The 24,835-nt window shown below is 37.1% G+C and overlaps 1 pseudogene; it reads left to right on the forward strand.

Annotated features, from left to right (window-relative positions):
• Nucleotides 1-24,581, forward strand: part of LOC149141114 (S-adenosyl-L-methionine-dependent uroporphyrinogen III methyltransferase, chloroplastic pseudogene) — a 46,873-nt pseudogene extending 22,292 nt beyond the window's left edge.
• The last annotated feature ends 254 nt before the right edge of the window (nt 24,582-24,835 follow it).

Here is a 24,835-nt window from a genome sequence, read left to right on the forward strand (position 1 = left end):
TAGATAATACACTGGCACACACGCGGACAACACCCAAGCATAAACATGGACCACACATGCATAAACACATATAATCAAGCATAAACTAAAAATACCTGTAACAATAGATAGCAATATGTAACCAAGAATACAAGAACGGTACATGTAAGCAACATATAACAACATGTAACTAGTCATACATGCATGGTGATGAACTCCACAACAACAACATCAACTTCCTCATGGCGACATCACTACAACCATGATCAATACCATGCGAATGCAACAAACAAATGGTTTCACAACATAAGAGAGGCACACAACCAAAATGAATGCATTACCAACACATAACCCATCTAATCTGTGGGGTGAACCATTCTATGATACCACTTTATAACACCCTCATCCCACATCCAGCCAACTAACCAAACAACTAGGGTAAACATGCAACGCGAGACCACTATGATATGATTTGACCTCCTAAATCACATTAAGGAATTGGAACCGATGGAAACACACCATAGAGACCTTCAACATCATCATTACAACCCTCATAAACCATCTCAACCTTTCTGCCAACTAGTCCTTGGCTCCCAGTGAGATTTTAAACCACTTGACCTCTGGATGCTCCCATGCTATAGGCCTACCAATGTCAACGAGGCTTTGGATTCTCTCATGAAAAATCATGCTAGCATATAGGGACTAAATTACACAATGTTGTGCTAGCGTCCCCGAGATTTGAGACACTTTTTCATAACCAAATCCCAGGTCACTACCCTAAATTGAATGACACCTTCAAATAGAAAGATAACATGGGGACAATGAGGCAAAAACAAATACTTGAACAAGCCATTTACTAGACCCATACTAGTCATGACAACGATTTCATCAAACATATCACCAATATGTAATCTACAGGTGTAAATAATAGATCTAAGGATAGGGGTCTCATACTTAGCTGAGATGGGATTTCCACATTCTACACAACCATAGAATGGTTGAGCCAAATCTCTCTTCAGTCATTCACTCCCATGCCATATTTTAAGCATGAATGTCGGATATCATAAAATACATCAATCTAAAAACATCCATGTCTTCTAGAGGCCATCCATTTTAAACCCATCAAATAGTCATTCCACCTCATGGTCGGACATCACAAAACTATCATCATATTGGTCTTGACCCAAGCCTTCGAGGGCTCTAGAGCGTTTGTTCCAACTAAGGCTTCTAGGACTAGTAACTCAACAAACAACTGTTGTGGGGCTTCCAATGTCTTTTTCCAACCAAGGCTTCCAAGACTAGTAACTCAACCCAAGTAGTTACACGACTTCAAGAGAGTTTTTCCAATCAAGGCTTCCAGGAACTAATAACTCAACACAATCTAAAGGAAACATGAGAAACAACCAAAACAAAACAACGAAATAAACCCACAATCTCCATGACTATCGAGGAAATGGCAAGGCTAGGCAATCCATTATCATTCTAGGAAATCGTCCATGTGACTAAGAGATCATGACCAATAATCCACATGCATATGCCATGCATGCCAACACTAGTGAGGAAAACATACATACAACTTGGTACCTACAAGAAAAATCTGTTGTAGCTTCTGATCTCATTGTCCTCTCATGATTTATTTCTCTTTCTTTTCCTTCTTGCTCCAAAACTCCAGTATTTCCACACTTTCCAAAAGTGCTCCAAGAAAACTCTAAGTATCCAAGAGTATTGGAGAGAGAGAATAACGAGAGAGATTGAAAATTGAACTAACCAAAGTCTGTGTACTGATCCTCAAAAGCCTTTTTATGAGTGAGGCTTTTATTTTCTTCATTTTCCTCCTCACATGAAACCTGTGACCTTTCACCTTTGCTTTCTTCTAATTTCCTTATTTTCATCAATAAATGTTCCAACATGTCATTTTTCCTTTCCAAACACTTAGCCATTTCCTTTGCCAATTTCTTTAGCCATATTAACTAAAATGAACACCCACACTAGGATGTCTCGCCCAACATTCAACTTGAAATAAGTGTCCCATCAGCTGTGGTTATTATTTTTACTTTTATTACATTGAATTTTCACGAGGGTTGTTACATATACAACATCTATGGCTATTAATTATTATTTCTTTGACTCTTGAACATTTGGTTCGTTCAAGTCATTTATCTCCCTAGATTCTTCTTTTATTGTATGCCATTACTAGGGATTTTTATCATTTCCTTTTACACGAACATATTCTAATTCATCCATATTTATTAGTTCTTCTTCATTTAATAGTTGAATGTGTGTTTCCAATGAGTCATTTAGTTTTTTAGCTTTTCTTTTTTATATGCCCTTCCTAGGGATTTTGTTTGGGTTCTTTTTGTAAGCTCTTCCTTTGATTTCTATGGCTAGGTACTATAATTAGTTTTCCTTCAAAACCACTTTTACACTTGTTTGCTTTGCCATCTGTAAATTACAATGTAATTTGTTTTATTACACCAGTGCTTTAAAAACTTATTTTTCACACTATATTAATTATACGAAGTTTCTCAATCATGAGTGTAGTTGAATGCACTTGTTTCACCTGCAATATTCTAGAATTTCCTGAGCCACACAAATTCTTTGTTGCTTCAACTACTACCACAATTTTCCTCTGTCATCCAATATGTTGGAACTGACTGTTTATGTGACTCAAGAGATAACTCCTAATCCATGACTCATAACATAACCTGAAGTAGATACCCAGTTTCTTTATTTTTCAAAAGTTTGAATCAAAGTATCAAATCAAGATGAAATCACCCATGTGAGTATACTTAAGCCCAAAGTCTTGAGTTCCTTAAAGTACATTAGATTCTCTTTTATAGTAGACGAATGTCCTCACAAAGATTTTGCATAAACTGAAGAGGATTCGAACAACAAACGAAATGTCTGGTCTCGTAGTAGTGAGGTAGTTGAGACTTCCTACAAGTTGTCTATACTTTGTTACATACTCAAGTTCTTTTCATTTTAGTGGATGTGATCTTTAAGTTTTGTTCCATTAAAATAGACAAAAACATTGCACTAGTCATGCCAAAATTGTTCAATCGATCTCCAATGTAGTTCTTTTTGAGAGAGGATATAAAATCTCAATGTTGAGTTACTTCAATACCAGGATAGTAGTGAACTACCCCAAGTATGTCATTTCAAAACATTTCCTCAATTCCTTTTTTTGGATGCCATATAGCTTCCCATTGTTTCCCTATCATCAAAAGTCAACTACATACACCACAACATATACAACTGTTTTTTTCCAACTTTCTTGACAAAAAAAATTTCATCATCAACATCATAATGTTTGAAGTTGATTTTCATAACATGCTACGTTAACTTATCGTACTAGGCGCGTTGTGCTTTCTTGAGGCCATACAAGTATTTTACAAGCTTTATATTTTATGTTCTCGTCCCTTCACAAAAAAATCCTTTGGCTAGGGACAGAATGGCATTTCCTTTCATCTATCCATTCAAGAAAGAATATTTTACATCCATTTTATGGAATTTCAAACTATTCTGACTTCCAAGGAAAAGAGTGTTTGGGATGCTAGCTCTTTGGTGTGGGGGAAAATGTATCCTCATAGTCGAACCCTTCCTTCTATGTAAAACCTTTTTCCACAAGCTAGCTTTTGCTTGTCAAGTGAGCCATTAGATTTATAATTGTTCTTGTAGGCCCACTTGCAGTCTAGTGGTTCGGTTCCGAATGGAAGCTCAACTAGCTTCCAAGTGCCATTATTTATCAAGGATTCATACTCCTTTTCCATCCCTTGTTTCCATTCATCATGAGAAGTATATTCTTTGGAGGAAGTTGATTCAAAATATGAAGACAAATTCAATTCACAATCATAAGAGACATCCATATCAACAGGTGAATAAAAATTATCTACATCACCTCCATTTTGCTTGGTTGAATTTATTATTCATGTATTTTCAACCTCATCAAGATGAATTCTTTCAAGTGTCTTTGTGAGCCATTTTGGAGGACATTTCTGAGATGGAAAAGACTGCACAGCTGACTGAGTTGGGATTGAATCAAGATTGAGTCTCTCAATTCCATCATTTACATCCCCTAAAGTGTCATAAGTGGCTGGAGCTTCTATGGGGGAGAGAGTACTTCAGAAGAAGATTCCACATATTGATCGAGTATAAAAATATGCCCTTCAAGATGTGGAATCTCATTATCAAATTCTTGAAAAGACTTGGCATGTCTGAATCTATCGAAGCGATCATGATTCTTCTCAACAACATTTTGAACCTTGGAAGATTCAAGAAATATGAAATCTCTAGATACTAAAAACTTCTTATTAACTTTTTCATAGAGATGGTATGCTTTGGAGTTATTTGAATACCACAAGAAGATACAATTATGAATCCTTACACCATGTTTGTTTCTTTGCTCCTTAGGTATCAAGGCATAATAGGTGGAATCAAGGACCCTGAGATGATTTATCAAAGGAGTGTGGCCATACCTCATTTCATAAGGATTCTTGCTTCTAATAGCACCTATTCTTTACATACACAACAAATAGAACTGCATAAGCCAAAACATCAATTTTACATTCTTGAAAAACATCATGGAACATACCATATTTAAGATTGTGCTCTTCATTCCTTCATTTACTCCATTCTATTGGGGATTATAAGGCATGGTTGTTTGATGTTTGATCCCATGTTGGCGAAGACAGTTTTCAAATTCTTTTGAAGTGTATTATTTTCCATCATTAATGCGAATAGAACCAATATGATATTGTGCATCATCTTCAATCCATGGATGAAATTTCTTGAATTTTTGAAAAACATCATATATCTTCTTCAATAAATAATCCGGACACATTCTGGTGTAATAATCAATAAATGACATCATATATTTATTTCCATTGTAGGAGGAAAAATAATTGCGCGACATAAGTCTCAATGAATAAGTTCAAGTTTTTTATGTTCTCTCGAATGTGAATCATGAAAATACTACGTGTTGTGATTTTCTAAGATACAAGCATCACGTTGCTTAAGTTTCCTAGGAATTGTAGGCAAATGAGTAACACCACTTTTCTTCAACATACGAAGGCTGTCATAACTCAAGTGTCTAAATCTAGCATTCCATAAAAGAATTGGTGGAAATGTACCTTCATCATAATGAGGAATGTATGATAAATTTTCTTCATGAGCAGAGGTACCTTGTGGTTTCATAAGTATTTCTTCTTCTATCCCCGTCATGGCAAGTGAGTGATGTGATGCTTTTCTCACCTCAACCTTGCCATCAAACATATGAATGGAGTGTCATTGCTAGCAGATCTGGACCAAAGACAACAAATTTATTCTCATCTTTGGGAGATATAAAACATCATGTAGAAGAAACTGTGGAAGACCAAGTAGTTTGAGCCTCATTGTGCCAAGTCCTTATGGCTTGAGTTTTGACTTGTCTGCAAAAAGTATACTACTCCATCAACAATGCGAGTAAATCCTTCAAAGAAATATCTTTTGAAATTCATGCGGAAAGTCCCTTCTCAATCAAGCAACCAATCATTTTTCCAAGAATGAAGTTAAAAATTAAACAATTTTCACTTACTCCAATATTACAATGTGCCACAACATAGTAAGCGGATTGAGGTGATTTACCTTTCCCTTTTTCATTGGTGTTACCTTTGGCTTCATTTATTTCCTGTTCAATTCTATGCCAAGGAAACTTGCATGTTGATGCATCATGCCCATCTCTATTGCAACGTATGCAATGAAGATCACACTTCTCCCTCGGAATTGTATTCCCCAGTGCCTTTAAAATTTCTTCTTCCTCTACCTCTTTAGCCACCTCTTCATCTAGAATAATCTTGTGCATGATTCTTGTCTTTATGTGCAAGACACATAGTTTCTTCAGAAGACTGAGGAGTTGTCCTCTTCCCAAAATCCTTCTCTCTCAACAAAGTTCTTTTGAAGGGAGTTAAAGGTAATCTCCTTGAGGTTTCCACTTGCTTGCAATAACTTAAGATAATATGGATAAGTGGGATATAGTGCCCTGACATAAGCTACGTGAGAATGTATATTTGAATACGAGTGGTTTTTATATCATGCATAATGGATTTAACTTCTGGTGCTAAAGAAAGAGGGTCATCATTTTTCAATTCAAGACTCAATAATTTAATCATGAATTGGACAACTTCATGTTTAGAGTGTGATTCATAGAGTTCCTTCAAATTCTATAATGCTTCAAAATCATTTGAAAAAATATGGTGACTCACCTCTTCATTTATAGATGTTGCAATAAAGGCATAGGCCTTGCTATTTTATTTTCCCAAATGGTAATCTCCTCATATGAGGTGGGCTTTGCATGTTAATTATCTAGTTCTCCTACACAAACTCATTTCCACAACTCATTGAAAATGAGAGTGTGTTTTATTTTCCATCACTGTTGGCTTGTTGGGGCCTGACCCAGGTTCATTGTTAAGTTAGCCAAAAAATCTCGGTACTACTGGCACTTTCAGTAATAGTCCACGGAGCGTGGACTGAGGGCTCACTCAAAGTTGTATGGGAGGGTACTAGAACTAGGTTTCCACACCATGGAGATGTCTGAGGAGTTCAACTAGTTCGTAGTTTGACCCTGTGCATAGGTTGCTTCGCGCACTTTCCCGTAGCTCGCAACCTAATATACTGCGAGCGCGTAGACCTACCGAGGGACTGAGTGTCACGCTCTGCATTATTACCCAACACCTTACTGGTATTCCAACGTTATTTAATTATATTTTCCTACTTGAGTGCTTTAATCATACTTAACAATATAAACCATTCATATAGGTGCACGTAGTAAAATAACAATATATTTGCAAATTATATCAATCATTCATTAACCCAAGACCAGATAAACATAATTATAACAAAACTTATCTTTATTAATTCCTTCCTTGGTTCCATACTCGACTTCACCCTACCCACTCAGCTGCAGGGGTCCATGCACTCAGTTGCATACTATTAGGCCTCTGCATACTCAGTTGTAGAGCCTTCTCCTACTCTACGACCCAAAGAAACACTTCAACTTACACTTAGAGCCTATCTTTATTTATACAATCCCATGGTCCACGGACCATGGGTAGGTCTATCTAGCTGACATTACATTACAAAACTAGGGCAGACAAGCCTGTGACTCTATCATACTTTCATACCCTGCACCCATAATTCGCGGATCTTTACAACAAGATTTGGTCAAAACATGGGCTTTGAACCCCAAAACATGCCTTGGGGGGATTCCATGCCCAACAGGCCCCAACATAAACATCGTGACTCATCCTTCAGTCACTCTGTCGACGCGATGATCTTTGTGTAGAGTCCCTCCAACTGTTCTCGAATTGCATGGAGGTCAATGCACTGAGCTGCTGCTTGTTGGATCTGCTGCATACGTTGTTCCGAGACCTCTGTGTCGAGAGTGCTTCTCTACATCTGCTTTGGTATCTGCTGCATATATTTATAGTCCCATGCCTTTGTCCAGTTCCTTGGAGTGCAAAGACTGTGCTTCTACCGGCCATTCAGATAGTCGGCCCACCCGTGTAGGGCTTCGAGCAGCTGCCATTCACTTTGAATGGGAAAGGTTCTAGATTTAGTTTGGTTAGTTGGATCACGCCTCCCTTTGTGACCTCCTTAACAATGTATGGTCCCAGCCAATGCACTCTGAACATTCCGGGGAACTTATCAAACTTACTGTCATACAACAACACTAAATCATTTACCTTGAGTGTGCAACTTAATATGGCGATTGTGCCAGGCCTTCTCACACTGCTTTTGCACCTGTTGATGAAAGTCAGCTAGGAACCATTCCTGCTCAAGTTTGTCCAACTACGTGAGCCTTTCTTCCAGGGCTTCGCAGTCCGTCATACCTATGAGCATTACGATGCGTAGACTAGGTACAGTATACTCCATTGGCATGACAGCTTCCACGCCATAAACTAACCAGAAAGGTGTTTGTCCTATCAGTTTCTTGCACGTCGTCCTATAAGCCCATAGTACTATAGGTACGCACAGGTCTTAATCTCTTCACTGTGCATTGCATACTTTGATTAGTGCAGTCTCTAGTACTTTATTGAATGCTTCTACTATCCTATTGGCTTGTGGGTGATACGGTGTGCTTTTTTGGTGATACACCTGGAACTCTTCCATGAGCGCGCTGATGGTTTCGTTCAGGAAATGTGTACCATGATCACTCATTAATATTTTCGGACAACCAAATCAGGTCAACATGTGTTCAAACAAAAACTTCATAGTCGTAGTGGCTGTGCAGTCTTTGACTGGTTGTGCTTCTACCCAGCGCGTCAGGTACTCCGTCATGGTGATGATGTATCGCACCCCCGTTTTTCCCTGGGGTTTGATATGTCCCACAAAGTTGATTGCCCACTTTTCGAAGGGTTGTAGCATCATTTGTGGATTCAAAGGCATCTCATCCCTTTGTGATGGTTTATCGGTCCTTTGACATATATCACAGGCCTTACAGTGTGCTTTTGAATCCTGATGAAGGGTTGGCCACCACAACCCTGCGCGAAGAATCTTTTGTGTGGTTGCTCGTCCTGCATAGTGTCCTCCTACAATTCCCCCATGTGCTTCCATGAGGATCTGACTTCGTTCAAATTCAGGTATGTACCTTTGCAATATCTCATCATTTCCCATTTTGTATAGGTGCCCGCGATGACAAAAAAATCTGCCGCGTGCACCACCAATTCCTTTTTTTTCGATGGAGTATTCCTTTAGCGTAGTCCTTGTTGTCAGAAAGTGGATTATATCTTCAAAGTGTCCATCCGTGATGCCCACAATAGAGAGTTGTGCATTAGGTAATCCTTCCTCCAAACTAGTAGGTTCCTCGCCCGTCTTAATACGCGACAAGTGATGTGGTCCTACATTCACGTGTCCAGGTTTTACCACAACCTCAAAGTCATATTCTTAGAACAATAAGAGCCATCTACATATGTTCCCCCACAACACAGGCTTATTGACCAAGCACTTTAGCACGGAATGGTCTGTATACATCTTGAAATGTCCTCCTAGAAAATAGTGCTAGTATTTTTGGAGCACAGACACCATAGCTAATCCCTTTTGCTCGGTTGTGGAATAGTTCTTTTCGTCTTTGGACAATATATGACTTGCAAATGCGATAGGGTGATCCAAGCCCTCTCTGGCCCTTGTGTGAGCACCGCTCCTAGTGTTATACACACTGCATCAACATGGACATGAAACTCCACATCGCATTTTGGGAAGACCAGGATTAGAGTGGAGGCCAATTTCCCCTTTAGGACATACACGCTCTTCATGTAATCATCATTCCAGTAGAATGTGACATCCTTTTTCAATAGTTTATCCATTGGCACGATGATATAGGCATAGCTTCTGATGAACTTCCTGTTGTACCCTGTGTGTCCCAAGGTAGCACGCAACTGTTTAACACTTCACAATGCTTCCAAATTCAAAATTACTGCAATCTTCGTGGGGTCTACCATTAGTCCCTTTATGTAGACCACATGTCCTAACAACGGAACCATTTTTTGGCTTATTGGGGCCTGACCTAGCTTCAGAGTTAAGTTAGCCAAACAAATCCTGGTACTACTGGCCCTTTCGGAAACAGTCCGTAGAGCACGGACTGAGATCTCCCCGAATTAGTATGGGTGGGTGCTAGAACTAGGTAGATGTTTGAGGAGTTCAACTCATTCGCAGTTTCACCATGTGTGCAGGTTTCTTTGCACACTTTCCTGTACATCGTAGCGTGATATAATATCTTCGCGCAGACCTGCCTAGGGGCTGAACGTCGTGCTGTACTTTATTACCTAAGACCTTACTAGTATTCCAACCTTATTGGGGCCTGACCCAGGTTCAAAGTTAAGGTAGCCAAACAAATCCCAGTACTACTGGCCCTTTCACCAACAGTCCACGGAGTGCAGACTGAGGTCTCATCGGAAGTAGTATGGGAGGGTGCTAGAACCAAGTTTCTGTACCCTCGAGATGTCTGAGCAGTTCAACTGGTTTATGGTTTAACCCTGTGCGGAGGTTTCTTCACACACTTTTCCATACTTTGCATCTTGATATACTGCCTTCACGCAGACCTACCTAGGGGATGAACGTCACGCTTTACGTTATTACCCAAGACCTTAATGGTATTCCAACATTAGTTACTTATCTTTATCTACTTGAGTGCTTTAAGTACACTTAACAATATAAACCATTCATACAGGTGTGTGCAGTAAAACAACAATGTATTTGCAAATTATATCAATCATTCAATAACCCAAAAATAGATACACAGAATTATAACAAAACTTCTCTTTATTAATTCCTTCCTCAATTACAGACTCGACTTCACCCTGTGCACTTAGCTGCATGGGCCCGTGCACTTAGCTGTGGACTATTAGGCATTTACACGCTCAACTGCAAAGATTCTCCTACTCTATGAGCCAAACGCACACTTCAACTTGCGAATTAATCACTTAGACCTTTTCCTACTTCTTTCTTCTCTCTTTTAGTTTACACTTAGAACATTGCTCTATTCACACAATCCCATGGTCCCGAACCATGGGTAGGTCTATCTAGCCGACATTACATTACAAAAGTAGGGTGGACAACCCTGTGACTCTATCATACTTTCATGCCCCACACCCGCAATTCGTGGAGCTTTACAATAAGATTTGGTCAAAAAATGGGCCTTGAGCCCCAAAACATGCCTTGGGGGGATTCCATTGCCAATAGGGCTCTAGCAAAAACATCGTGAATCATCCTTGAGTTACTCTGTCGGTGGGGTGATCTTTGCACAGAGTCCCTCCGACTGTTCTTGAACTGTGCGGAGGTCAGAAACACACTGAGCTACTGCTTGTTGGATTTGCTACATACGAATTTCCAAGACCTTTGTGTCGAGAGTTCTTCTTTGCATTAACATGTGCATCCCCTGCATGTGTGTGAGCTTGCCTTTGATGTCTATCGTGATGGTGAAGGCCTTGTCAATCTAAGGCTGGACGTGCACTTTTAGGACTGCTTCCTTATGTCGTGTCACGTCCACTTGCTCCTTTAGTGCTTTAGACCGCTGCATCTGCGCGAGCCTCTAGGTGAGGACCACCATCTGCGTAGTTCCTCAGACAATGTCATATTGTTGTTGGAGTTCTCGCACCTTTGTCTCTAAGCGCTGGATGTTGGGGTCGTCTTGCAGAGTTGTGAGGACCCCAAGTTATTCTTCCAACATGCTGGTGCAGTCTCACACTGCACCTTCAATTTCCTCCAATCCCATTGTGATAGCGCTAGCGCACTTTTCTCTAAATTCCGGGGGAGTGGATGGCTATGCCTTTAACCACAGCTCAGTGATCTAAAGATTCAACTCCAGCTAAACCTTTGTCATTTCCTCCCTGGCCTTGCAAACCCCTGCTACTAACCTATGGATCCGTGCCTCCACTAGTATATCTGTTGGGATGGCCCTCTCTTGGACGCTTTGGAAAGCGTCGTCTATCACTTGTACCAACTATTGATTTTGCGACACCAATTCATCGCACTACAGGATTAGTTGTTCCATATTTATTTTCTTCTCACTGAGGACTTGGAATGTGCAACTCTCCCTAGCTCGCAGCTCTCCAGTTATCCCATCCTGCAACACATATAATGTCTCGCGCAGGAGGGCAACTAGATTAACACTGAGACCTTTCAACACGCTAACTGAAGGCCTGTTGGACTCATTTGATGTGACTAGTGCCCCTTCCGACAGCACTATTGTGTTCATCATTCACACGCACAACATCTGTTCTATTGTCATGGATTCAACTGTGAGGTTGGTCGAAAGGGTACCAATCTAAGCGAGGTGCACCTGTAATTCCTGCAACTGTGCTCTGATGGCCCCCAACACAATCTGGTTCTCCTGCATGAAATCTTGGAGAGCCTCATTGGTGACATCATGCACCATCTCACCGATGTCATGTAGATCACCCTCAGTTAGGGTGATTAGGTCAATGAACAATTTCGAGGCCTTGACCTTCTTCCATGACCCTACCCACTCTACTAGGTGTTGGTGCTTCATCTACGTTGATGTGGTTCGTGGGTCTATGCCTCCTTCTTCTGTTTCTTCTTCCTCTACTTCCTACCCCTGCAAAGGCATTCTTTGGCCTTCGCCCACCTTCGCGACTGCTTCCTGTGTTGCTACTGTTGCTATGTCCTTTTCCTCGTCAGCTACTTTTTTTGCCACGTCATGCGCTTCCCAAACTTCTATTGATGTTGTTTCCTTCCTTCGTTTCTCATCCAACTATGTGATGTGCAGCTTGGCCTCATCTTTCTTCTTTTGCACTGTCAACTTCTCGATTTCTGCAATGTCTGGGTCATGCCATTCTCCAGGACATTGAAAATGGAATCATCGGTGGCTACAAAGGGTAGCTTTTTCTACTGTTTAGTCGGGTTCTTGTGTGCCCTGATATATATGTTATGCATGTCTACCTTAAATTCTACAAAACTATGCAGACTATTATAAACCATGGGTGACAATCACAGCTTATGATTGATCCACATTCTGAGGTTCATCTCCATGAACACCCAGAAGATATTGCTATCACGTATCCTTTTATCATCCTTCATGGCCGAGAGCAAAGCATACTTCGCGGCCTCCAGTAAATCTCTGTCAATTATGGGGAATTGACAATCCTTTCGCAATTCCTCGTCTACGAGCACTATGAATAGCAACAACCATGCATAGTAGAATGTTTTTCCTTATTGCTAGGCTTGATCCACATTCTGAGGTTCATCTCCATGAACACCCAGAAGATATTGCTATCACGTATCCTTTTATCATCCCTCATGGCCGAGAGCAAAGCATACTTCGCGGCCTCCAGTAAATCTCTGTCAATTATGGGGAATTGACAATCCTTTCGCAATTCCTCATCTACGAGCACTATGAATAGCAACAACCATGCATAGTATATTGTTTTTCCTTATGTTTTTCACATGGTGCCTCCATCCATCATCACTCATCATAGAGAGTCATATGGCTCTCTATGATCCATAATCACCATTTCAAAAGTGGACACATCACACATTACACATTGTTAGTCCAAGTCCATAAATCTCTAACAATATTATTATTTAATAACAATATGAAAATATTCTTAACCATAGATATTGACCCCCACTTTTTCCATGGATAATTGTTACAATAGCATGGTTTATCAATACCACATGCCCAAAATGCATAACTTATTTCACAATCAAAATATTTTATAGTAATATGACAAAATTCTTAACCATGGATATTATTAACTTGTAAAGAGGTTTTCTTACAATACCGTGGCCCAATAGCATGGCTTATCAATACCACATGCCCAAAAACCATAACATATTTGACAATAAAAATATTTTATTTCAATTTTATTTTATAATTTTATTTTAATTTAGTTAAAAGGAAAATGTTATAATTAATTTTGAGATATATCTAATATTTTCATAGAAATTAAATTAAGGATTTAAAAGAGCTAAAAATGAGAATACTTTTGTGTATAAAGACTTGAAATTTATATACTATAAATTATATATTAAAAACTAGTGTAGATCCATACTAACTAAGGATCTAAGGGATGAGAGCAAGCAAAGTGACTAACGATAATAGAGGAAAGAGAGTGCATGATTTTTCTAAGTATTTCATTATTATGTTTTAGTTCTTATGATTGATCCAAAATGTAGGTTCAATATTTTTTTTTAAAAATTTAGATATTTTCATAAAAAAAATACAATGGGATCAAATTTAAGATATAGGGGGCGTGGGGCGAGTGAGAGAGAGAGGTAGGAAAGAAAAAATACATAAAGAGATAGAGGTGAAGAGAGAGAGGGACTCACAAGGAGGGACGAGGATATAATATTGAGGGAGAGAGGAGAGGGGGGAAGACAAAGAAGAGGAGAGGAGAAAGATAGGGAGAGAAAGAGAAGAGAGATAGGGAGGCACAAAGATGGGGGGGAAAGAGAAATTAGAAGGAGGGAGATAGTGAAAAATTTTGAGAGAGAGAGGGAGAGAGGGAGAGATGGGGGGGAGGGCAAATAGAGGGAGGCAGGAGAGAAAGTGAGAGAAAGGAAGGAAGAGAGAGAAGACTCAAGAGAGAGAAGGAGAGAGAGGGGGGAAGAAGAAATAGATAGAGGGATAAATATGGAGAGAGAGAGAGAGGGAGGAAGTGGCCAAAGAGCTCATCACCCTTCGGGTCCTCATGAGGGTGATTACATTTTTGGGTGATTTCTCTAAGTTTTCATGCCTATCTCGTTTCTAGCAACTAGTACTATCCTCTCTCCATATATATAGCATGAACTTTTGTAAGTGTATCTTGTTGCTCTTGTTGTGGTCGAGAATCTATAGTTGTAGAATTTTTTGTAATGTCTAGTGCAACCCTCCTCAAATTAGTAAACTCTGAATTTACTTTGACAAATATGCATATGATGTAACTTAGTTCAACTTTAATGGTGTTGGGCCCTCTCCCACAATTTTTTAATAATATAAATATATACATATTTGTCCCTTTTTTCAAATTTTAAAGGGGTTAATTTTTTCCATATTCTTCCTCATGTGAACTCTCACGCACACACATTAGAAAAAAAGGGGTCTTCGATGGCCCAAGGAGAAAGTGAGTTGAATCAAAGGACATGCCTCATCTCAATACCATAATATGTTATGCTTTAACAATATGTTTCTCGAACATGTTGGTCCAACGGTGCTAAAGGATTCTTACAAGTTGGGTCATTGAGATCTCACTCCCCAAAATTCTTCTCTCTATGGCATCAAAAATGTAGCAAGTGAAACATGTATTTAATGGGAAGGTATAGGTGGACACATCCCAAGGCTATCCATTACAAACCAAGTCATTTCCACTTAATGGAATATTGCTCACATTATCTTTAACTCTAGTGTAATATGGAGGCTACGGTTTATTAGTTGGATAACTTGTTGCATAAAAATTTAATTCACCTATTCCAAAATGTCCCATTAATGGAAGTACCTAATGTTAGTGGTTCTAAAATGAGGATCATAGTATTATCATTGTAGGTTGGCCTATGTAAGGCTTAAACCTATCTTGATTTAACAATGTCTCTAATAATATCTTGGTGATTTAGTTTACTAGTCTTTGGCTTGTCACATTGTTATTTCCTTCTATGTTTTCAGGATGGCAAACTCTAATGATATTGTGGAACTCACATAAGTAATTGAGCAAATGGTTAATACTGCACACGCACTACTAGCTTCAATAAACAAGGTTGAGGATATGGTGGAATGGTGGCAAAGTTCTTTTTAGTTGTTCATGGAAGCTAAAATTCTCTCAATGACTTAAAGGAGGAAATTTTTCTTCTCCCAAATTAGGTGGTTGGATTGGAGGTTTCATCATCTCAGAAAGATGGAAATTCAAATGGAATGCATGCTCAAGACACTTGTATTTCTAGCGGAAAAATAACTTGTCATCCTTGGGGTCCTCATGAGGGTCATTTCAATGTGGGGTGATTTCCATCATGTTTCATGCTTTTTGGCAGCTTGTACTATCTTCTATCCATATCATTTAACATGAATTTTTGTATGTGTATCTTGTTGATCAGTCAAAAGATACAAAGAACAAATCTCTTAAATCCAGGATTTTTTTGTAATGTTTAGTGCAACCATTATCAAATTAGTAAACTCTCACTTTACTTTGATAAATATGCATATGATGTAATTGGGATCAAATATGAGGGTCTTGGGCCCTCTCCCGCATTTTTTTTATAATATAAATATATACATATCCGTTCCTTTTAAAAAACAAGTTAAAAATGACCAAAATTAAAATTTCACCTCAACTCCTCGAGCTATATCTTAGAAATGTCATAGGGAGCTCTAGCAAGAGGTTACATACTTGGTTCAAGCTTGATACAGAGGTTAAATACTTTCTCTGGTGATAACACATTAGGTAGAGAATCATTAATTTATCTAAAAATTCATCCAACACATTAGAAAGTGTTGGTAGAATAGGTGTCCCCACTTCATCCTTATCTACTTCTCCAATAACTAATACAAAATGTTGAGACTTTAGGTGCCTCACTACCTTCTCATACTTAATGGAGATACAATCCAAAACTTTATATCTAGGTTCCTTATTGTCATATGCACAACACAATCCTTCCATCCACCAAGTATTACTAACTTGTCCTATTAATTTAATTTCAATAGTTTAAAGTTTCATGGTACTTCCACTTATACAAGTAAATGTGAATTTTGGATGCTCATTTGTTTTCTTATCCTTAGAATTTATAAACTTTATTAGAGCACCATATGGTCCAAATTTTGTCTATGTTCAATTTCCTACTCCTTGAAGAATTTTTGTGAGGCACTAGAACCCGTCAACACATATACAATCCTTCCATTAATGATTAGATCTGCATATAAAAGTTAATTGTGGTTTTTTCCTTGATTGCTTGTCAAGGCACCTATGTACTAGAAATATTTCTCCAATAAGATAGTATACCTTCCATATTCCTTAGAAGCCTTATATGCACAACTTGTTAAAGTAAATGAATTTCAACAAAAGGTAACAATAGCTTTACCTCTATCTAAATTGACATATGAACGAGTATGATGCAATGTCATCTTCAAAAGGTGAATGGGGTAATGCTTAGATCCAACTACACTTGAACCCAAGGCATTTTAAAGTGTGTCATTTATGATTATTGCATACATATTAACATTTTTGAAATTCACTCTAAGGTTTGGTGAGTAGTGATACTTAATCCTTAAACTAAATCACAAACAATATAGAACCCTTAAATTTTAAAAATACCAAAAAATACACACCATAAAAAATACAGTGATATAATAAAGAACCCTAAAGTTAGGTAACATCAAAAACTATGGAGGAAATCACTTCACAATATATGCTTTCTCTAGGAGTGGATATCTACATATCTAATGCAATTATACGCACATGTAGTCCTAAGGTTTCATGCCAACTACACCTTACTATTATACCATTTCCTCCGAGCTATCTAGTGGGCCTATTTAGTATTGATTAACTAGCTAGTAGGTGTGTTCGATGACTATACCACATTAAGTTTATTATCCGAGTGGGTACCACCCTATGTACATTATATTTCATACCCCTTTGGATGTTTCATCCCCAAAACATGATATCAAGATATATAGTATTACATACTAGGAAATTTTGCTAATTAGTACCATACAAAGTGTTGGGCCCATTTAATACTACTGTAGCCTCCATATTGTTATTGGTACTCCCCATAGAAGGCCACTATTTTTTTAATGTTCCCTTACAATATTATTCTTATGTAGGTCCTAATTATATTTTAACCCTTTAGACTCCTATATATACCAAGGAGGCCTTGTCATTTGAATCATCTAAGAATTGGTCATTTATTGAGGTAAAGGGAGATCCCTTTTGAAGTGGCTTAAAATCTAGTCGTTCATCTATCTTTTCTTATTTTTTCATTGGAGGAAAATTGAGCCTAAAATTGTCCTCCTAAGGAAAAATAATAAAATAATATTTAAAATAATAAAATAAGAGTTATGAATTTTGGATGGAAAAGAAGAAAACTATTTCTTTTAATTGTATTTTTGGCTTATCTCCTTCTGGTGTATTCAAATTTGAAGTGTAGACACTCTAGATGTGGAATTAATTTTTGCATCCAATGAGTACTCATCATGAATACTTTTGAGAAGGCACATATTGATAAATATTGAAGATACATGTATACTAAATATTTATCAACGTCGGTCTTCTCAAAAGTATGCATGATGGCAACCCATTGGATACAAAATTTAATTCTGCATCTAAAGAGTGTCTACACTTGAAATTTGAGGAAACATATAAGGAGATAAGCCAAAAATATGATTAAAAAAATTTGTTTCTCTTGTTTTCCCTCCAAAATATTTACATGTACCTATTTTTAAATTTAAAAGATTTTGACTCGTTTACATATTATGATATGGAAATTACGTGAAATTTTCATCAGCACTTTTAGGCTAAAAATTCCTCTAATGTGTGTGATATTGATCTAGATGCATAACATTTCATATCAAATCTCTTGCTTCTAGGTTTTTGGTGCTTCAAAGAGGTCATCACGCCATTTTCACTACTTTTTGTTTGTGAAGCTTCGGACTTTGAAATTGTTACCATGTGGATCTGAAATCTTTATGAACAGCTAGTTATATTCTCAGATCTTGTTTCACTTTATTTTCAAAGATATGGTCCGAGGAAGTTACCATTTTTGTATATTTTAAAATTCAATATGTGAAATAGGTGTTGAGGGAAAAATTGTCATGAACTTCAGTTTGATAATCAGATTTGAATTCCATAAAAAATGAATAAAAATAATGGAATTTAATTTTTAGATAGCGAGCTTCAAGGCTTAAGGTTAAAATAGTGACACATGGTAGTCTGTATAGATTCTCTCTACTAAGCCAATCCATAATCAGGTCTTTGTGAGAGGTTTAACACAACTTTATATTGAAGAATCCAATCTCGATCCAACTTATGATGTTGGTAAGAAGACATATATAGATGCCTCATAATGGAATTTTAGACCTTGGGAAGCTAAAATCACAAAGATGCAACAGTTTCAAGGTCAACCTTATCAACAAGCTCAAAATCAAGCTCTAAAAGGTGTTTATTTTTAAATCTGCATAATGTTTGTTTGAAAAACAAGTTAGAGGTGATTCAAAGGGAATAGTGAAGCATAGATATCATTAATTGGCTCCAAAATTCCTCCCAAAAAGAAAATGCTACACCTAATAAGCCCTCAAAATTCTCTATTATGATGCATGAAGAAGAATAAATCCAATATGATACATCAAAATTATCGGAAGAAGTACAACAATTTTCACTCCCATAAAGAGAAGCCAAAAATGAATTTGAAGAAATGCTTGTTAATATAGATGGTTTAGAAGCAAAAATAAAAGGGGAAACAAATAGTTTAAAAGCAGACAAAAAAGTATAAATAAACTCAAAATTAGATGGTTTAAAAGCACACATGGAAGGTTTAAAGGAAGAGCTCACAAAGTTTCTACATGAGAGGCTTCCTAATGGTAACAAGGTATTCCATGAAACTCATGACGAAAACATAAGAAATGTGAATCATTATTTTAGAGACTCTCACTTTGGTATGAAGATCAACCATATTCCAAATATCAATATGAGAAAATTTGATGGCAAGGGTTTGGTAACATGGATACTAGAGATGGAGCATTTCTTGATCTACATAATGTGCAACAAATGGCTAGATTGATCTATGTAGTCCAATCCTTGCCATTCCAATGCATGGTGTAGACATTCTATTAGAAGTCCAATGGTTATAATCTTTGGGGATGATAAGTTTTAATTTTCAAGAAGGTTTCATAAAAATTTTATAATAAGGAAAGGAAATTGAAATAAGGGTTGTCACATGGAAACATGGAAATATAATGAGCTATAATGGCATGAAAATTCATATGAAGAAGCAAAAACAAGGAGTAATTTCATAATTATGTTCACTAGATTTTAAAACATCTAAGTCATCCATTTCTCTACTTCTCCAAAGAGTCCTTGAAAACCATTCCAAGGTATTTGCGAATCCCAAAATTCTCCCACCTATTAACAACCATGATCATGATATGAACTTGATTATATGAAGTGCGTTGGGCAATTTATTGGACTTAAATTGCTGCATAAATTATCGACCAGGGAAACTCGTCAGCTTGTGATGGTGCCAGCAATATATATGCAAGAGTAGGCAACTAATTATATGTCTAATGAAATTATTTAAGATTCAATACAATATGCAAGGGAAGAGGCTCCTAACTAAGGAGGTCCTGGTTGTCCTTCCCTACAGTATCATAGAGAAATCAAAAACTAGAAACTTGAAATAAAGACAAGAGAATGAACTTAATCATTGTTCAGATTCAAGTAGAGAGAGAGACTAACTTAGTCTCTTGATTGTCCTCTCATGTACTAATCCAAACTAAACTAAGATTCATCCACAAGCATAAGAAATGAAACAACTTGAAACATAAACAGAAAAGAACGAATTTTAATTATCATGCAAATCAAAAGAGAAAGAGTCTAACTTAGACTCTTGGTTATCATCTCATAAGTTGATAAGATTCTAATTTAAAACTCATTCATCAATCATAAACAAATAAAATCCTCAAACATATAAGAAATTAAATGAAATAAGATCTAATATGAAATAACATGTTTCTCTCATCCTTTTAGAGTGAGCTCAATTCTCGTAAGAACAAGACAAATTATTCCATATACTACATTAAGCAAACTTATATCTAAAAACTACATAATGGAAATAAAACTACATAATGGAAATGTATGAAAAATGAAGCTTTATTCTATGCCATCATAAGTTGGATACAATGCTCTAAGAGTCCTCCCCTTGGAATGGATGAGGTACTCCTATTTATACAATGAGATGAGATAACAAACTCATAATTATGATCCACTAATCTCTCCTTTAGTTCCATACATTTCTCAACCATCTAGACACATAACCCTATCCTCCATGATTTCCTCCATGAGGTCCATGATCTTCTCCATGATCTTTTCCATGAGGCTTATCTTATCAAATTCGAATTTGGTCATTCAAGGCCACATAAAGATGCCTTGGAAGCTTCCTTTGTGCCTACACATGTCAAAAAACTCATTCTAATTGTTAGGTATAAGTATAAGCGTCTTATTTTCTAAAGTTTAGCCATAAATTCACTTAAAAATGTTAAGAATTAATAAACTTTGGAAAAGCATTGTTATAACCCAATAACGAGGTAAATGTAATGATATGGAGGTGGAATGGAGGTGACATGAAGGTAAAATGTGAAGATATTGGTGAATAATGGAGTGAAAACAGGGACTACTTTGAGGCCCAACATCTGCCCCAAACTGAAGATATTGCATGTCCTCATGCAATCTATTACATTACTTTTTGGTACTTGAGCTTTGGCTTAAACTTTGCATGATATCATTTACATAACTTTTGCAAAGCGTTATTTTGATGAATTACAACTTGGTTGGTTCTTGTGTTTCAACCATATTTTGTTTGTTGCGTTCAATGTATGATCTTTGCATATTGATAATGTGATTTTTATTGCAGAGTATTTTTGTTGGAATGCATCATGGTTGGTTCTTGTGTAACAACCATGATTCTGTTGGCATTTTGTTGGAATGCACCATGGTTGGTTCTTGTGTAACAATCATGATTCTGTTGGCATCCAATTAACTTTTAAATACTTTTGACAAAGCCATTTGTATGCTCATGAAATAGTGAATATAGCTTGAAGGTAACTGGGGTTAAGAATGTGATATATGAATGTGGATGTATCCTTCTCCTTAAACAGATGATTTGGGCAATTATGTGAAATGGGGAAAGCAAGGAAAAAGGGAGTGAAGTTTTTCCAAAAATTATTATTCTAACGTTTCAAGGAATTTAATGGTTAAAAGTTAGAAAATATCATACCTTAACTTACCCTTCCAAAAATGGATGAGAGTTGTGCACGTGTGGCAGCAAAGACTGTTGTTCATAGTCCTCTTTACTTGGTTGGGAAAATCATGCATGTGCAGCTGCCACAATTCTGCTCTGAATCTGCTTCTTCAAGTTGTGGATGAAAGATGGATCTGTATTGTTGTATCGGCTGTTAGATCCTCTGCTACTAGATGATGAATCTGAGGAGTCTGTGGAACATGGCTGAAAGTTGTATCTACTGCTGGATGATGAATATGATGAGTCTGCTGAATATGGCTGAAAATCTATAAGGCTTGTAAGGTATATAAAATATATAAGTTACATTTCCCTCCCAGCCTTATTGATTGACTTGTCCTCAAGTGATGGCAAACTGAAAAACAATGAAAAGAAATTGGCTTTATCTGCTACAATATATGGGTCTTCAACTCTTCAACGATCGATGGCACAAATCTTACTATGTGATTAGATGTGTCGATGTCGAACATAGCAAGAAGTTGTTGACTTAGTGGCCGTTAATGAATGCCCCTAACCAACACAAGAGCTCCCACCATTGATTCCAATGGGAGTCAGGATGCCTAACACATCTTTGTAGGTACGAATAAATTTGTCGTGGTCGAGTCACCTACAAGATCCAACGAACAAGGGATATTAATGTACTCCCATTATTCATTGGCAAGAGTACTTGCCATTAAGGCATGCAAGCCTCTAGGTGTTTTTTTTTGAATGATACTTAGACTCTAGGACTTTGACTCAAGCAGAGTTTTATTGCGGAAATGAAGGGAATGGTAATGACATGAAAAATGACAATAAGCTTGTAAGGAATGGATATAAGGGAATGCATGGTATATGAATAAGAACTCTTGCTGTGAAAAATGGATATGGGAAGGTCATGGTTTATGGTATGACAAGTGGTGGAATTCAAAATCTTTTGCAAAAAGGGAGTTGCAAATGATTCGTTGTAGTGTTGGATTTGTCTTTAGAATTCTTCATGACTGTAGTCTTTGGAAGACCAATTGTCGTCACAATATAATCTCCTTATGATCACTTGATTGTCCTGTAACCTGTAAAAAACTTGGTACAAAGAAAACATAAGTGTGCTCATGAAGAAATGGCTAGTTTCTTCATGTTTCTTACGCAAAAATTTCATACCAAATAAAACAAATTAAGGATAGACAAAGTGTTAAAATTGAATTAATCATGATATTAATATCAATCCATTTTTGAAAATAACCATGAAAAGTAATACTCCCTGTTTGTGTTAGCTGACTTTTGTCATAGATTTGTTGTGTCCTGCATATTAGTACGTTATAAAAGCATACAACAATATAAATTTGCCCACTCTAAGCAAGTTAATCAACATTTAAATAATCCACCAAATGTTCTTTTAAATTATTCTTCCTAATGGTCCATTATTTATTTTCAAACCTGCGTGAATTTTGTGAATTTTTTTTTTTTATATATATAAATGATAACAAAAGATAATATATTATCATAATATATTAATATAATTAATACAATCATATTAATATATTAATATATTAAATTAATATATTAATATAACTAATACAACCATATTAATATATTAATACAATCACATATATATATCTTAATACAAATCAAATATTATCAAAAGATATCAATCATTAATAAATTATATCTAAATATATACAAAAACAAATCAAAACAAATCAATCATTAAAAAAATGATAACTAATAATATACAAATGAAAAGAAATCAAGTCATTAAATAAAAATATATAAATACAAAACAAAAATAAAATAAAAATAATATATTACAATAAATACAAAACAAATTTTAATCTAATAATGGAAAAGAAGAATGAGGGTCGCTTGAATCTTCTTTTCATGGATGTCTCTCCCCTTGTTTCAACAGCGATTACAATTCCAGCAAGTATTATATAATTATTCTTTGCTGCCCAATGCATCCACCAGTCCAAAGAATTATTTCATTCATTCCATGGCTCCTCAGCTTTCTGCAATCACCTCTGCAAAAAAAAAAAAAATCCATCTTTTCTGACCCCCAAATACCAGTCATTCCCTAAACATCACCATGGAAGTCACGGAATTGTTGTTTACGCGAAGGTTTCAGTAGGGCAATCAAAGTTTTTTAAAAATCAACTCCCACCTCGATGTGAAGGGCTCCTCCCCTTTTACTGAAGGGCATTCGGCACCGACATGGCTGCATAAATACTCCTCAGTTACTGGAGGCTCGCCATCTTTTTCATCATCCTCCAATGAAGAAGTGTTTGTCGAAGAAGAAGAGCACGACATTGCTCTGCAGCTGCAACAGTTACATGAAATGCTAAAATTGCTCAGAAATCAGGGGGATACGAAGAATTCTCAAAGGAAGAAGAGAAGTGTTTATCTGGTGGGAACTGTCACCGGCGATCCAGAGCTGCTAACATTAAAGGCTTTCCGACTCATGCAAACTGCAGATCTTGTTTTGTATGATCGCCTGGTATCCACAAATATAATGGACATGGTTCAACCTGGAGCCAGGTTGCTGTATGTTGGAAAGATTGCTGGCTACCATAGTCGAACTCAGGATGAAATTCACCAACTCCTCCTTAATTTTGCTGAGGCTGGAGCAACTATTGTCAGACTCAAAGGTGGCGACCCATTGGTGTTTGGAAGAAATGGATTTCCTCCGACTGCAAGGAGTTGAAGTAAAAGTCATTACGGGAATCACTGCTGCTTCAGGTATCGCAGCGGAACTGGGAATCCCATTGACACACCGGGTTGTTGCGAATAGTGTTAGGTTCCTCACAGGCCACTCTAGGAAAGGAGGCACCGATCCAATATTTTTGGATAGACATTCAGCTGATCCTGACTCGACACTTGTATTGTACATGGGGTTGGCAACTCTTCCAGGCCTTGCACACAAACTAATATCTGATGGTTTGCCTCCTGTAACTCCAGCTGCTGCTATTGAGCGTGGGACTACTTCTCAACAACCAGTGGTTTTTGATGAGTTTCAGAACTTGCCAGATAGGGTTATAAATGCTCATCTAGTCTGGCCTACACTGATCATGATTGGAAATGTGGTAGCACTTTCAGCATACTGGTCAACAAATTCAAATAAAGGACAATCAGAGAAGAATAAAAACAAATTTGCATTTTTGGAAGCAATGTGATATAATGGAGACCAGTAATATGTGCAATACACTTGCAATACATTGCCTCTTGAAATCAAAGGGGTTGGTAGCAGAAAACCCAAATCGTATAATTCTGGTCTGACTTGTTTCATGGTACCTCAGCGATATCTCCAGGATTTGATGTACTTTTTCTTCCCTGGTTACCATGATAATATTCCATTTTTTTATTATAATATCTGTTTAAGTCCTTTATAACTTTGTCCATTGATGGATATCACATTCTCGTTTTAGAG

The sequence above is a fragment of the Pinus tabuliformis genome, chromosome X (genome assembly GCF_031772625.1).
Source record: "Pinus tabuliformis cultivar Carrire ecotype Pingquan chromosome X, CPIR1, whole genome shotgun sequence".
NCBI classification, from domain to species: Eukaryota; Viridiplantae; Streptophyta; class Pinopsida; order Pinales; family Pinaceae; genus Pinus; species Pinus tabuliformis.